Source organism: Phodopus roborovskii, unplaced genomic scaffold (genome assembly GCF_943737965.1).
Source record: "Phodopus roborovskii unplaced genomic scaffold, PHOROB, whole genome shotgun sequence".
Lineage (NCBI taxonomy): Eukaryota > Metazoa > Chordata > Mammalia > Rodentia > Cricetidae > Phodopus > Phodopus roborovskii.
Window position 1 is genome coordinate 35,025,435 of NW_026126525.1, and position 12,291 is coordinate 35,037,725.

Sequence of the window (12,291 nt, forward strand, 5' to 3'; positions counted from 1 at the left end):
AGCAAACTCCACAAAGTTCTCTGAGCCCCACACAGATACCCCTTCTCCCTCACATAGCAAGCACACATGCAGCAATAATAAATACAATTTAACTTTTTTTCGTTTTGTTTTTTTGAGACAGGGTTTCTATGTGCAATAGCCTGACTGTCCTGGACCCTTCTTTGTAGACAGGCTGGCCTCAGATTCACAGAGATCTATATGCCTCTGCTTCCCGAGTGCTGTGATTAAAGATGTGTTCCACTACACCTGGCACAATTTAACTTTTAACAAAAATGATACATATTGAGAGCTGAGTATGTAGCTAATGGGTGGGGTGTTGTGGAATATTTATTCACGGTTAACAGATAATGTTGTGACTAGTGTAATAAAAAGCGGAATAGCCAACAGCTAGGCAAGAGAGATAGGCAGAACTTCTAGGCAGAGAGAGGAAGAGGATAAACTAGGTTCTTAGGAGATGTTATGGAGATGCAGAACAAGTTGAACATACAGAATGGGAGAGAGGTAAAAGCCATATAATAGAACCTAGTTTAATGTAAATGGGTTAAATTAAGTAATAAGAGCCAGTGTGACAAGCCTAAACTAAGGCCAGCTTTCATAATTAATAATAAGTCTCCATGTCATTACTTGTGAGCTGATTACCTAAAGGAAAACCCAGCTACTGGGGAGCATGTGATAAGCATGCATGAGGCGTTGGGTTCAATCCCTAGCACCTCCTCCAACCCAACTCTTTAAAAAGATTATTTTAGTGTGTGTGTGTGTGTGAAAATGTGTGTATGCTTACAAGCATGTGGCAAATAAAAGTAGAAAGTGCCCTTAACCACTGAGGCATCTCTCTCTCTCTCTCTCTCTCTCTCTCTCTCTCTCTCTCTCTCACACACACACAAACACACACACACACACACACACACACACACACACACACCACTTATTGCCTCTAATTGGGCATCTACATTTTAAAGTAAAAATCCTAATTGACTTTTTCCAGTTTTGGAAAGAAAGGAAAGATGGTCTTTGTTATGAGTTTTCCCCAATGCTGAAGACCTCTCGGTTTTTTCAAAAATTAGCTTGAATACCAAAAGCTGGAACTGGTGGGGCTACCTTGCGTTCAGAAACTCTCTGTGGTGCAGAACCAGGCCACCTGAAATGTTGGTGTTGCTTGTTTTTACAGAAAAGAACAAAAATAAAGGAAGTCCATCTTAAATGCGGTTGGACAACATTGTGCCTTTAGAGCAGGGGAAGGGGTCAGTGCAGCAAAGCACCAGGGGTAGCAACCACATAGCCTCTGAGTCAGTTACTGACACTTCCGGGCTCAGTGTTTGCTTGCATGATTCATGTGGGTCAAGCAGAGGGCAGGATGGGGAGATGGTGCTGGAGAAAACAGCATATAATTATTAATGAGCCTTTCTAAAATTATTATTGATTTTATGCACTTAAATACATAGTTGATTTTTAAATTTTCAATAATCAGGGCTAGCAAGATGGCTCAGTGAGTAAGAGCACTGGCTGTTTTTCCAGAGGAACCAGCTGATTCCCAGCACCCCAGGGTAGCTCACAACTCTGTAAACCCAGAACCAGAGGCTCTGATGCACTCTGGCCCCTGCAGACACCACACATGCACGTGGTACACAGACATACATGCAGATAAAGCACTCATACACATAAACTAAAGAAATAAGACTTTAAATAAAAAAGTAGAAAATTTCCAATCATTTTACAATAGGACATGTGGTTTTTCCATTTATTGAACAGATGAGTTGGTTAAAATGGACCACATGTTATAGTTCAATTAGAATTTTATGCAAGATTCATGGCATTTATAATAATTTACAATTATAATCTCAATCCAGGGAGTGGCTCATGCTCCTAACACTAACACTTCGGAGACTGAGGCAGGAGGATTGCAATGAATGAAGGCAAGTCTGGACTACAGTGAGAATTTATCTCAAAAACAAAAGAGAAAACAAAACAAAACTCTATTTTCTCAAGAGGAATAAAAAACAAGCCATAGAGCATGCATAGAATATGCATATCCAACATTGTCTTCCTGTTCAACTAATAACAAGTTTCAATTTTTACTCTTATCAGAGTAGTTACTATGTAGGCTAAGGCTATATAGCTCAGTGATAAAGTGCATATTTCAAATATACAAGAACTGGGTTTGATCCCCAATGTCTCACACACAAATAAATAAACAAACACATAAAATGACCTTTAAAAGGAAGTTTTAGATCAATTGTTTCATACATTTCCTTTAATTACAACCTTCTTAGTAATTTCAACACATTCTTACTTCACTTAAACATTTAGTATTTATTGAGAAAATTTGTAATGGAAAGAAGTCATTATCAATTATTAATTTATAACTTGTTAATTAATGATACTATTAATAGTTAACAATTATTAATTAACAATAACCGTGATAATATAATATTTTAAAAGTAATAGTTAACATATGAGGCATGTTCAATCTCCTGCTTATAAAGAGAGCGTGTTACCTAATAATCTTTTAGTTACAATAACAGAAATAGAATCTGGTCAGAATAGATTACAGGTAGCCAAGCATAGTGGTACTTTCCTGAGACTGAGGCAGGAGGATATAGTATGTTTGAAGTCTGCTTGGTCTACATAATGAGTTTCAGGTCAACCTGTCCTACTTGACAAGCTCCTGACTCTTGGGGTATAGCTTGGTGATAGAGCATATACATAGTATGCATCAGACCTTGGATTTCAAACACCCAAAAACAAAATAAAAAGTCTTCAAGTAAGAGTTAAACACTAAATCTTGGGAATGGAGGCCATTGTTATGTTGAAAGCAATGAATATTGTCTAGCTCCTGTACTCTCAGTTCAACAGTCCAGATTTCCTTAGGCTGAGAAGCAGATTGACTCAGCTCAAGTAAGTTATTCCTCTGAGACTAGCCCAGGCCAGAGGGGCAGTACACAGGTTACTGACATAATTGCTAGGACACAGTACACAGGATACTGATGTAACTGCTGAAGGCCACCCTGGAATCCCATTTGGGTTCAGTGTTTACATTTATTTATTATTAATTAATTATTTTAACCTTACTGAGTAAGTCCCTCTGAGTAGGGACTCTTGACTCTCTTTTTGTTGGAGGACCGGCTCAAATTGGCATTCCCAAAAGGTGGGACCCCCATCTCCTGTCCTGACACTTGCCCCTCACTTGCCCATTCTGCATATGTGATTAAATTAGCAGAAGAATATGATTTCACTTTATGTGGTAGACTACTATATGGTGGAGAAACTTCCTTCTGGGAGATGAAAATGCCAGAGCAATTGACCGGGTATTTTAAAAAATAAAAAATAAGATAAGATAGAGGGATAACTTAGGGGTAAAACCTAACTGAATGTAGATAGCACCATCCCATAAGCTGGATAGAATAAAAGTGCAAAAAGACAGCGCTTGGGGACACAGCTGTCTGGGTGCTCCCCCCATGTCCAGCCTGAAATCACGAGCAGAATAAATCCATCCCCCTTAAGTTGCTTGTGTCAGCAGTTTTGGTATAGTGATGGAAAGTCCATCCAAAATAGAAGACCACATGCTATTCCTCTTGAACTGGAATTTTTATAGTAAGCCCAAATCAATAACCCCCCAATATTAGATGTGTGGTGAATACTGTTGATGCCCTGCCTAGATTCTCTTGACTTGCATGCATGCAATCCTGCCATCTGTTCAGAGTGTTGCCTCCTAATGGCTCAGACCTACTCCCTTCTGTTGAAACTACCTTCAGTCAAATGTGGGCCAACTCTCTCAGAAGGTTACATCTTCTGACCAAGAGAAGATCTTTACATTCAGAACGTCAAAACTTGGCACCTGTGGTGGCACACACCTGTAACCTCAGGAGACATCGGGGAGGATTGCCACAAGTTCAAAGCCAGCTTGGTCTACGTAGTAATTTCCAGGCAAGTTGGAGCTACACAATGAGACCCTGTATCAAGAACCAAAAATGTGACATTTGCATACACATGAGTGCACACAAATAAATAAGTGTAATTTTAAAAATTAAAACAAAAACAGGGAGAGAGAAGTCAGTGAGAGCGGGTAGAGGGGTTGATGTGATCACAGTACATTATATACAAGTATGATATGGTCAAAAAGAAAAAACGAGCAATTAAGGGGCTGGAGAGATGGCTCAGCAGTTAAGAGCACTGACTGCTCTATCAAAGGACCTGGATTCAATATTCCCAGCACCCACATGGCAGTTCATGGCTGTCTGTGGCTCCAGTTCCAGGGAGTCTGACACCCTCACATAGACATGCACACAGGCAAAACAACAATGCAAGTGAAATAAAAATAACTAAATATCTTTTTAAAAAGCAAACAATAGTAGAAACATCTATACTTTTTTTCTGCTGACCCCAGCAGATTGCTTTGCTAGAGATACCATAACAAAATACCACAGTCTGGGTTTCATAAACAGAAGAAGTGTGCTTGTGAGTGGCATGAACGTGGGTGGAGGTCAGAGGAAATCTGGGAGTCAGTCCTCTCCTTTCACCGCGTGGATTTCAGGTCTTGAACTCAGATGCTCAGATTTGGAAGCAAACGCCTTGCCCTGCTGAGCCAACTAGCCAGTCTGATTTTACAGTTGCTGTTGTTTAAGAGTTACTTATTTTATTTTGTGTGTGAGAGTGTTTTACCTGCTTATATGTATTTGTACCACGTGTATGCCTGGTGCCTGCAGAAGAGGTCAGAAGAAGGCAGTGTGTTCCCAGGAACTAGAGGTCCAGGTTATGAGCGTTGGGAATGGAACCTGGGTCATCCTCAAGAGCAAGATGTACTCTTAACCACTGAACCATCTCCCCATCCCCTGAAAACTGTTCTGATGACGTGGACTTGACTCTGAAACTCCAACAAGCACTGATTTCAGAGCTCCATGCTGCCCAGGAACACCACACCAACCATAGAAGCGCTGTTTCAGCTGGCTCCTGATTTCCAGCACTGCTGCGTGGTTGCTTTTACATCTGTGGGATCTTCCTGTAGATGATGCTTGTCATCAGATGGGGCAGTTCATTTGTCATCCAAATTAGCAATAGGCAAGCAAACACTAGATGCATGTCTGATTTCATCTAAATTCTCCCTATATATGACATGGTATCAGTTCTTATAAACTAAATGCCATCAACCATGAGAAGAAAGTAAGGAAAGTTTTATGTCATTTAATGAAGGCTGGAATAGATTCAAATCTTATCTGGAAAGGAAAAAAAATGTTTTATTAAACTCCCATTCAAGTTAGGTTAAGATTAAAAACAAAACAAAACAAAAAGTATGAACTCTCCAACTTAAAGATAAAATTTCCAAAAACTGATAAGCTCTTGTCAGCAAGTCTGGGAACGGGCTGTCCTAGCATCCGGGTGTAATGCATACATCTATTTATAACACACACATTTATATATAATGCATATATCTATATACAATGCATATATCTATATATAAAGCCAACATGGAAAAATTATAATGTATACCTTACAGCTTTTTACAAAGTGAATTTTAATCTGATAATTGCATGTCTTTTTTTTCTTTTCTTTTTTAAAGCATGCTTTATTTTATGTATAGTAATGCGATTCACATATTAAATAACACCTGTAGGCCGACTGTTTCATCGGGACCGCTGGTTCCTCAAATAACCACACAGAGATGTATTATTAATTATAAATGCTCGGCCACCAGCTTAGGCTTGTAACTAAATAGCTCTTTCAACTTAAATTAACCCTTATTTCTTATCTACATTATACCACACGGTGGTACCTTTTCTCAGCATGGCATATTTCTCTCCTGCTACCTTTGCATTTGGCTGGCAGCTCCATCCTTTTTCATCCCCACATGCTCTTTCTGTCTGCAAGTGCCACCTAGCTTTCTACCTGTCTGTGCTAATTTGTTACATGGCAGTAAAACACTGCTACAGCATTACTACTGCCTCAGAGGAAGAAACTGTGGCTCAGATAACTGGTTAGATTAGGCAGATTAGCAGCAAGAAGCAGTTAAGGTTGGATTTGACATGGATAGACATTCCTGCCCACATAGCTTGCAAATGATGAAAGAGAAATAAAGCGCTCCCTGACAGATCCCTACTTATTTTTAGACGTCAACATGAATAGTTGCACAATAACTTGGTTTTCTTCAAGGATGGACCCATCTGTGGGAGTGGCCATGTCAGCTTGTTGAGGTATGAGACTAGTCTCCCTTTTTTAACTAAAGCACAAGGTGACTGGTTGTCTACACATTCGAAGCTGGCTGGATGTAGGCAGATTAGCAGCAAGAAGCAGTTGGGGAAACAAATGCGGAGGCCTTACACACACACAGACACACCCAGAAAAGTCCTCTCCCAGAGACCTCACTGTGTCAATCTTGGGCTCCATGGAGACCTGTCTCTTTTAAAAGGGAGGAGCTGATACAGAGTTTGTCACCCTGGCTTCTTCCACCCACTCCTGTGACCTTTCCTCCTTCCTGCTTACTGTTCTCCACTCTGGTCACATGGCCTCCCTGCTCTCCTTAAGTAGCCAAGCCTTACTAACCCAAGCCTGGAAGGAACACTCTCCCTCTAGTTTCTGCCCTGCCTTCAGTCTCTATTCAAGAGGCACATTTTGTTTGTTTGTTTTTAAGATACGGAGTGTGTAGCCTATGGCTAGTGCTCCCCGCCTGTCTTTATCACCTCACCCTATGTTTAATATGTGTGGGGGTTGGAGAGGGTGGTGCAAATGTATCCAAGTGCTCATGTGTGCCAGACAGAGGGGTATTTGCGACAGCTCTCACTGAACCTGGGCTCACTCCATTGACTAGACTGGCTGGCCAGTGAGCCCTGGATCCTAGTCTCCCCATCCTAGAACTGGGATCACAGGTACTTTCTAGATGGGACTGGACTCTGGTCCTCACCTTATTCTTTACTCACTAGGGGTTGAACCCAGAAGCTGATGCCTGAAGGCAAGTGCTCTGCTGCTGAGATATGTCCCCAATACTCTGTTTAATTTTTTCTTCCCTAGCACCTTGACAACCTGATATGCTTACGTACAAAAATGTACGGAGGCTAGAGCTCTAGCTTAGAGGTGGAGCCAAGCTTTCCCATGTGTGAGACCCCAGACTTTATCGCCAGTCCCAAGATACATATATGGATTATCAATTAGGACAGCAGAGAGGCTCTGTCTCTCTCTGTGTGTTTCTGTGTATGTGTTTCTGTGTGTATATCTGTGTATATGGGTAGGTGGGTGAGCCATGCACACACGTGCATTTTTGATACTGGATTTCATTATGTTTATTATATTCCCTTTTGATCTCAGACTGTTTCCTGTCGGGGGGCTCAAGAGATCTTCCTGCCTCAGCCATTGTGTGGGTAGGCACATTCCACCATACCCACCTTCTCTCTGTTTTCTTCATCATTGTATCTCCTGTGTCCAGAACAATTCACAGCTCACAGTAGGGGCTCGGGATACACTGAATGAAGGAATGACTCAGAAACAATAAAAGTATTTGTATCTTTCCAAACAATTTATTTAATCTGAGCTATCCTTTTGATCTCCCCCACACACACACACATACTTCCATTTTTTGCTAACTAGTGCAAAGTAGAAAAGTTCCTTTGCTTGAATGTATTTATAAAATTCAGATGAACAAGATTAAAATCTGGCTGGGTATTGGTGGCACATGCCTTTAGTCCCAGAGGCAGAGGCAGGAGGATCTCTGTTAGTTCGAGGCCAGTCTGGTCTACAGAGCTAATTCCAGGACAGGCTCCAAAGCAATACAGAGAAACCCTGTCTCCCCTGACTCAAAAAAAAAAAAAAAAAAAAAAAAAAAAAAGAAAAGAAAAGAAAAAAAAAAGATTAAGATCTGGAGATAGCTAGGTACAGGAATGAGGTCCCTTCTTGCCTTTAGCAGTCACATGACACATGACAGGGAAAGGTCCAGACTTCTTCCTGAAGAATGATAACTAGCCTTGTATAAGCAGCTGGATCAGGGACCAGGGACGTCTGGAGATTTCTTCCTGTCCTCCAGTCCTTTGAGACTAAAACCTAGTTGGTAAGGGAGTCAGGAAATATTTATTTTAGCTACATTAAATGTACACTAGGTATGTATATCTAGGGAAGTCATGTAAACATACCCATACCTCAGGCCTCCAGATAACCCAAAATCTCTTTGATGTCCCTCCCAGATCAGATCTTAGCTCTCTGAAGGACCTGAGTAGGAGCCAGGTTGGCTAACATCCTAGTGTTTGTGAGCCCTTACTTACTTAGCCCTAATTCTTTTAAGATCTGGATCCACCTGTTCTCCAATAAGGTGAGGCTTAAGACTAAAATACTGCTTTCAAAAATATTTTCAGAGCATGTCTTTAATAATTTAACTTCTTTATTCTTTAAATAAGAGTTTCACATCACGAACCCCAATTCTGCTAACCTCCATATCCTTCCCTCAATCCTGCAGCATCCCCTAAAAGAAAATTTTTAAAAAATCAAGTCAAAACAAAGCAAGCAAACAAACAAAAATAAAAAAAACAAACAAAAACTAAAGCAACAAAGCAAACATTTTCACCCCTCCCCCACTTCTCCAACACTACTTCATTTATCCTGGTGGAACTTGGAGTCTCATGATATACCCTTTTGTTCAATCAGTTTTACTAGCAATGAGTCACTGGTAGATCAAGTCCTCTGGTTTCTGGCACAGCACCATCCCTGGATCCTCACTGAAACTCCTCTGGGACATCCTGTGGTTGACCAGAGACTTAGAGATTCTTTGAGTTTCTTTCTACAGGACCGGTCTGTCCATGAGCTCCAGCAGGTCCTAGATGTGGTAGGTGCTAGAGTCGATCAACACAAGGCCCGGCTGTGGGCCTAGGTGGTAGCTGAGTTGGTCAATCTGGGCCACTGGGGCTGCCTGCCCCACGTAAGTGTGCAGAGTCAGCTCCCCTAGGCCAAGTCCTCAGGGTCAGTCAGCTCACCCTTGCCTGTGGTGAGGGGTGGGGCCGCCTCTCCCAAGGTGCCAACTGTCCTGTGGGGGTCAGGGCCAACTCTCTTCTTGCAGTGTTCAGTGAGGGACAAGGCCACCCTTCCCTGGGCCAGTGAAAGGTGGGGTTGGCTCAGCATGGCCCTCTGATTTCCTCTCACATGGTTCCTTTTGGCCCCCGAGGCTCCTGATGAGCCACAGACATCAACACAGACCCCAGCTGCAGCTGGACCATGGATCAAGACATGGCCCTCGGCAGTAGCATCCTGGCTGTGGGTGAAAGCAATGGCCACTCAGGTTGGGATAGTTCTGATAGCAACATGGCCCCTAGACACCACCAAGACCTCAGGTTGCTGTGGCCCCAACCCTGAGATTCAATATGACCTTTGGTGACAATACAGGCAGGACTCAGACTTCAGCACAGACCCTAGCTGCTGTAGGTCCACAGACCCAGATTGGTCTCTGGCAACAGCTGGGTCTGGATGTCACCATTGCCCCAGGTGCAGACCACTCAGATCTGCCCCAGGGCCCCAGTGATAATGTGACCCCAGACCTCGGGCATCTGCATGGCCTACAATGGTAACAGGAGCCTCAGACATCAACACAGACCCTGGCTGCCCAGACTCAGACATGGCCCTCAGTTGCAGCTCTGGCCTGGATGTCACCATGGCATTGGTTGCAGAACAGGGCACTCAGATCTGCATGACCCCAGCTCTGTCCTGGTCCTTGGACACCAACCTGGACTCAGATGGCTGGCTGACCTGACCCTAGGCATCTTCATGGACCTCAGTGGCAACAGGAGCCAAATACATCAATCTAGACCCAGACATGGTCCTGGCCAGCAGCCTGGACCTGTATGACACCATGGCTCCGGGTGGCAGCACAGGCCATCCAGATGTGTATGGCCCCTGCTGCAGCATGACCTCCAGAATCCAGCAAGGCCACAGGCTGTGGTCCAGATCCCAGGCCTCCATGTAGGCCCTTGTGGCAACCTGGGCCATAGACTTCAACACAGATCCCAGCTATAGCTGGGCCATGGACCCCGGACAAAGCCTCAGGCAACGGCTCAGCTCAGTCGATGTCCTGACTCCAGATGGAAGCCCCAGCTGCTTCCTTAATAGCACTTTCTTTGTACCATCTGCTGGAAACACACTCTCCTACATTCAAAAGAGCTCATAAACTAAAATATAAGACAAGATCAGCAAGGTATTGTGATATAATAAAAATATGAACTAACTAGGTATGGTGGATCACACCTATAAGCCCAGCACTTAAGAGGTAAGGCAAGAGGGTTGCCATGAGTTTGAAGTCAGCTTTGGCTACATGGTGAGTTCCAGGCCACCTGGAGCAACAAGGCAAGTCCTTGTCTCTAAGGAAGGAAAGAAAGGACAAAGGAAAGAAGGAAGGGAGGAAGGGACAGACTTGCTTTTTGTTGTTTCAATATTTATTGATTTATTCTTTATTATGCGTTGATGTTTTGCCTGCATATATGTCAGTGTTGGGGTGTCAGATCCCCTGGAACTAGAGTTACAGACAGTTGTGAGCAGCTCTGTGAGAGCTGGGTATTGAACTTGGGTCCTCTGGAAGAGCAGCCAGTGCTCTTAACCCCTGAGACATCTCTCCAGTCCTGGGAAGGAGATTTGCAATCTTAGCATTGAGGAGGAAGAAGCATGAGAACTGAGTTTAAGGCCAGTTTGGGCTATATAGCAAAACTCTGTCTAAACAAAACAAAACACACACACACACACACCACACACACACACACACACACACACACACACACACACACACACACACACACACACACACACACACACACACACACCACACCACACACACAAAAGGAAAGAGGAGAGACAAAGGGAGAGAGAGAGAGAGAGAGGAGTGGGAATCATAGGCAGGTGCTGTAGTTCAGTGAAAGACGGCATGCATAGGTGTTCAAGGCCCAGGTTTGACCTTCAGTGTTGCAAGAAACAAAAACAAGAAGGAAGGAACCCCACAGCCAGATGTGGTGGACCACTCCCACAGTGCTTGCACTCAGAAAGCTGAAGCAGAAGAATCACATATGGGAGGATAGCCTGTGCTACAAAATGTGAATCTTAGGGTTTCTACTGCTGTGAAGAGACACCATAACCATGACAACTCTTAGAAAGGAAAACATTTAATTGGGGTTTGTTCCATTGTCATCACGGCAGAAAGCATGGCAGTGTGCAGGTAGACATGCTCCTGGAGGAGCCGAGAGTTCTACATCTGGATTGGCAGGCAGTAGGATGAGAGAGAGAGAAAACCTTTGGGCCTGGTTTGAGCTTCTGAAGCCCCAAGCCAGCCCCTAGTGACACACTTCCTCCAAGATGGCCGTACCTGCTAATAGTGCCTCTCCTATGAGAGGCTAGCCTATGAGAGCCATTTTCCTTCAAGCCACCACAGTGCATTTCGGAACACTCTGGGCTTCATGATGAGACCCTGTCTTAGAAAGTCAAGAAAAGAAGCTACAACCAGAACAGATGGGCCAGCACAAGTTAGCCAAAGGGGAACCCCACACATGTGGTGTCAGATGTGTTCTTTCTAGGAGACGTGAAAAGGTGTTGTTCTTTCTACTAGTGAAGGACAGAGGTTAGGAAATACGGAGTTAACCTTTCCAGGGAAGACCTTCCTGCCACATTTAAAATTGGGCCTTAGAAGATGAGACAAAGCCAGCCATGGAAAGACCAATCCTGGCAAAGGGAAGAGAGAACATGGACTGCAATTATGACCTCTAGATGGGAAAAGCCAGAGTATTGTAGCTCCTGGCAAAAGCGGTGGCAGGTAGCTACTAAGGAGACTCACACACAAAATAGGGGAAAAAAGAAAAATAAAAACCAAATAATCAAGTCAGGTGGCAGTGGCACTCAGGAGGCAGAGGCAGCCCGATCTTTTCAAGTTTGGGGCCAGCATGGTCTACCAGAGCGAGTTCCAGGATAGCCAGGGCTACTAAAGAGAAACCCTGTCTCAAACAAAACAAAACAAAAACAGACAAGAAGTAGTGGTGGTGGCGCCCACTGGGGGGCGACAGAGAGTCCCTAAGGGCATGCCTTCCAGGACTCGTTCTTACCAATTGGGTTCAACCTTCTAAATTTCCACTTCCTCCCAGTAGCCCATCAAACCTTGACACAGAGCCCTGGATCTGCCCAACATTCCACCTCTGAACCTGCCTCTTCAAATTAAGTCTTCGGCATGGGAGCCCTGGGGAGCATTCCCCATCCAAACCCTAACACAAGTGTTCAGAGCACTTCCAAAGCAGCTAATTAGTCTTTATAATGATTGTTCTCAGTTGTTAATTGCCTGAATTAAAGGGGCTGAGA